The 5,000-nt window shown below is 55.5% G+C and overlaps 1 protein-coding gene across 4 annotated transcripts in view; it reads right to left on the bottom strand.

Annotated features, from left to right (window-relative positions):
* LOC144741654 (uncharacterized) overlaps positions 1–5,000 on the bottom strand; it is a 30,147-nt gene that overhangs the window by 4,632 nt on the left and 20,515 nt on the right. The gene's annotated exons all lie outside the window — the stretch shown is intronic.

Raw genomic sequence — 5,000 nt, 5'->3', positions numbered from 1 at the left:
TCACCCTCGGGGCTCCTCCAGAAACAACGAAAAACCATTGCGGATGGCCACGTGGAATGTTCGAACACTCACTGCGGAGGAGAGGCTGCCACTCCTCTGTCGGGAGCTGGACCGGTACCGCCTGGATCTCTGTGGCATTCAGGAGGTCCGGTGGACCGGTTCTGGCTCCTGCCACCATGAGGGGTGGACAGTCCTCTACTCGGGGCAGGAGAATGCCAAACAACAGGGTGTGGCTCTTCTTCTGAACAAAAGAATGAAGGGGGCGTGGGAGCGTGGCGGTGAGGTGTGGGAAGCTGTAAGCCCCAGGATACTTTGGGCTCGCCTTCCCATCAACCAGAGGCGAGGAGTGGTGGTCGTGGTTACTTATGCCCCCACCGAAGACGAACATCCGTGGAGGGATGCAGGCAAAGCCGATGAGTCGGACGCTTTCTATGACCTCCTGTCACAGGTGCTGGCTAAAGTGGCCACTCGGGACAGAGTCATCTTGTTGGGTGACTTCAATGCCCGAGTTGGTCATGATGCTGGCACCTGGTCTGGAGTGATTGGAAGGCATGGGCCAGATCAGCTCAATAATAACGGTAGAAGGCTGCTAGATTTTTGTGCAGCCCATGGGCTTGTAATTACCAACACGCTCTTCCGGCATCGGCGCATCCACACAACATCATGGATACATGCCGGGTCCAAGCAAGAACATCTGCTGGACTACATAGTGACGGACCAGCGGATGCGAGCCCATGTCCTTGACACCAGGACCTACCGTGGAGCTGATCTGACCTCTGACCATCGACTAGTCATCTGTAAGATGCGCCTGCCATTCTTCCACTCCGGTGGTGGGTGTACACCCAGGACCCCATTCCAACCAAAAGTGGCCTGGTCTCAGCTAGCTGATGAAAGTTGCAAGCGAGAATTTCATCATTGCTTGCAGCTGGGGTTGGCATCGTCCCCCACTCCACCTGATGTCGAGGGTAAATGGGCGAGGTTTAAGACTGTGACTCATGCAGCTGCAATGGCTGCTTTGGGTACGCGGTCCAGACCTCCCCAGAAACCCTGGCTGACAGAGGAGGTGTTCAGGTTAATTGAGAAAAAGCGACAGGCCCACTCTCATCGCCTACAGCATCCCACGTCGGAGAATGAGGAGGTTTACCGCAGCCTTCGCTCGGAGGTTCGGAGAGCCGTAAGGCGCTGTAAGGATGGGTGGTGGTCGCGGGTTGCTGAGGAGATGGAGTCTGCCTCAGTGGCCCGCGATCACAAATCACTATTTAATTCCATCAAAAAAGTAACCTGCAGCGCCACACCTATTACCATCATTAGAGGAAAAAACGGTGATCCAATCTCCGACCCCCAGGAACAGGTTTGCAGATTTGCTGAGCATTTCTGCGAGGTCCTGGGGGAGGGAAAATCTCTCAGCCAGGAAAACATCATGGCACAAAGTGGGGATAACCCTGCTGAGGCTGCGGTGCCTCAAATATTGGAAGAGGTCACCCCCTGTGAGTGGCTGGCTGAGGTGCCAGCTGTTGAGGAAGTACTGAGGGCGATCCGGAGTCTGAGACCAGGGAAGGCACCGGGCAGAGATGATCTCCCAAGCGAAATGCTGAGGGAGGGTGGCGTTTGTGCACAGACTGCCCTATATGACATCATAACAACAGTCTGGACCACTGGACGGGTTCCGCAGGACTGGAAGGATGCCCTGGTGGTCCCCCTCTTTAAGAAGGGGGACCGTACCGACTGTAACAACTACAGGGGCATCTCACTCCTCAGTGTGCCGGGTAAGGTCCTGGCAAGGATTATTCAACATCGCCTTGCTAGGCACGCTGAGGAGAGGCTTGCGGAGCCCCAATGCGGTTTCAGGAAAGGGCGGTCCTGCACAGATGCCATATTTTCTGTCCGTCTGCTCCAGCAGAGGTGTAGGGAATTTCAAAAAGACCTACATCTCTGCTTTATTGACCTGGTCAAGGCCTATGATACCATCAGTAGGACTGGGCTCTGGGTTGTTCTTCGTGCTTTCGGAGTCCCTGACCCTCTGCTCACGATCATTAAGGACCTTCATGATGGTGAGCGGGCCCGGGTAAAACTACGTGGCCGGGAGTCGGAGCCTTTCCCTGTACACCTTGGGGTGCGACAGGGATGTCCTCTGGCTCCCACATTATTTAACATCTATTTCGACTGCGTAGTTCGTGAAGCCTTCAAAAGCTGTACCGGGGGAATTACCATTTGGTACAGATATAATGGGAGGCTGATCGACGCCCGGGTGCGATCAAGGGATGGCTCCCTATTGGTCAACCACGTTATGTATGCCGATGATTTGGTAATAGCTGCTCATTCAGAAGAGGAGTTGGAGACGCTGCTGCTGAGACTGGAGTGTGCCACCAAGAGGTGGGGCCTTACCATCAGCCCCACCAAAACTAAGCACCTGCCTGGGTATTTTGTACCATCGGGCACTCCACCCCCACAACTCCCAATCGGTGATGGGGCAGTTGTGGAGAGAGTGGAGAGTTTCCCATACCTGGGCAGTGTGCTTATGACCGGCTCCAGTTTATCAGCAGAGGTCTCACTCCGAATCAGTCGAGCGGCAATATCTTTTCATCGGTTGCGTAACGCTGTGTGGAAGCTACCTGGTCTGTCGCTCCGCACGAAGCTTCAGGTCTTCTCGGCCACGGTCATTCCCTCCCTTCTCTACGCTTGCGAAACGTGGACCCCCCTAGTGGAGCATCTTCGCCGGTTGGAAACATTTAGGCTGGCCTGCCTACGATCCATCCTGGGTTTAACCAGGCTGGATTGTGTGAGGAGCTCACAAGTCCTTGAAAGATCTGGGCAAAGTCCCATCAGTGAGCTCCTCCGGCAGGCAAGGCTGCGTTGGCTGGGTCATGTAGCCCGCATGCCCAGCCACCGCATGCCTAAACAGCTTTTGTTCGGCCGGATCGAGGGGGTTAAACGGGCGCGGCACGGGCTAGAGAAGAGATGGAGTGATGTGGTACAGGAGGACGTGGAGCTGAGTGGACTTGCCGATGACTGGTACCAGCGGTGTCAAGATCGGCCTCAGTGGAGGAGGCTCGTGAAGGACGCTACTGGGCAGTTGGAGGCAGTCGCCCTCCAACAACAACGGAGGGCGGAGGAGCGACGCTCACAACAACGAGCGGAGCGCCGGGTGGCTAAAGCACAGCAAGTTGGCACAGTAGGGGGCACAGGTGGTGGATCAGCCAGTCATCTCGGTCATCTCGGTCAGTCGACCCGTGGCACCTGGGTCTGCCCCGTGACCTCCTGCCAGCGGGCGTTCGACACTTCACGTGGCCTCAGGGTGCACATGGCCTGGCACAAGCGTCGTGGTGACGTCACCGCCACTTAGTGGCGAATGGCGGTTGTTGTTGTTGTTGTGTGTGTGTCTGTGTGTCTGTGTGTGTGTGTGTGTCTGTGTGTGTGTGTGTGTCTGTGTGAGTGTGTCTGTGTGTGAGTGTGTCTGTGTGTGTGTGTGTCTGTGTGTGTCTGTGTCTGTGTGTGTGTCTGTGTGTGTGTGTGTGTCTGTGTGTGTGTGTGTCTGTGTGTGTGTGTCTGTGTGTGTGTGTGTGTCTGTGTGTGTGTGTGTGTCTGTGTGAGGGTGGCGTTTGTGCACAGACTGCCCTATATGACATCATAACAACAGTCTGGACCACTGGACGGGTTCCGCAGGACTGGAAGGATGCCCTGGTGGTCCCCCTCTTTAAGAAGGGGGACCGCACAGACTGTAACAACTACAGGGGCATCTCACTCCTCAGTGTGCCGGGTAAGGTCCTGGCAAGGATTATTCAACATCGCCTTGCTAGGCATGCTGAGGAGAGGCTTGCGGAGCCCCAATGTGGTTTCAGGAAAGGGCGGTCCTGCACAGATGCCATATTTTCTGTCCGTCTGCTACAGCAGAGGTGTAGGGAATTCCAAAAAGACCTACATCTCTGCTTTATTGACCTGGTCAAGGCCTATGATACCATCAGTAGGACTGGGCTCTGGGTTGTTCTTCGTGCTTTCGGAGTCCCTGACCCTCTGCTCACGATCATTTAGGACCTTCATGATGGTGAGCGGGCCCGGGTAAAACTACGTGGCCGGGAGTCGGAGCCTTTCCCTGTACACCTTGGGGTGCGACAGGGATGTCCTCTGGCTCCCACATTATTTAACATCTATTTCGACTGCGTAGTTCGTGAAGCCTTCAATAGCTGTACCGGGGGAATTACCATTTGGTACAGATATAATGGGAGGCTGATCGACGCCCGGGTGCGATCAAGGGATGGCTCCCTATTGGTCAACCACGTTATGTATGCCGATGATTTGGTAATAGCTGCTCATTCAGAAGAGGAGTTGGAGACGCTGCTGCTGAGGCTGGAGTGTGCCACTAAGAGGTGGGGCCTTACCATCAGCCCCACCAAAACTAAGCACCTGCCTGGGTATTTTGTACCATCGGGCACTCCGCCCCCACAACTCCCAATCGGTGATGGGGCAGTTGTGGAGAGAGTAGAGAGTTTCCCATACCTGGGCAGTGTGCTCATGACCGGCTCCAGTTTATCAGCAGAGGTCTCACTCCGAATCAGTCGAGCGGCATTATCTTTTCATCGGTTGCGTAACGCTGTGTGGAAGCTACCTGGTCTGTCGCTCCGCACGAAGCTTCAGGTCTTCTCGGCCACGGTCATTCCCTCCCTTCTCTACGCTTGCGAAACGTGGACCCCCCTAGTGGAGCATCTTCGCCGGTTGGAAACATTTAGGCTGGCCTGCCTACGATCCATCCTGGGTTTGACCAGGCTGGATTGTGTGAGGAGCTCACAAGTCCTTGAAAGATCTGGGCAAAGTCCCATCAGTGAGCTCCTCCGGCAGGCAAGGCTGCGTTGGCTGGGTCATGTAGCCCGCATGCCCAGCCACCGCATGCCTAAACAGCTTTTGTTCGGCCGGATCGAGGGGGCTAAACGGGCGCGGCACGGGCTAGAGAAGAGATGGAGTGATGTGGTACAGGAGGACGTGGAGCTGAGTGGACTTGCCGATGA

Source organism: Lampetra planeri, unplaced genomic scaffold (assembly GCF_965212315.1).
Source record: "Lampetra planeri unplaced genomic scaffold, kcLamPlan1.2.h2 scaffold_640, whole genome shotgun sequence".
NCBI classification, from domain to species: domain Eukaryota; kingdom Metazoa; phylum Chordata; class Hyperoartia; order Petromyzontiformes; family Petromyzontidae; genus Lampetra; species Lampetra planeri.
Note: the sequence above shows the minus strand (reverse complement) of the source record. Positions and strands in the feature narration are given on the sequence as shown.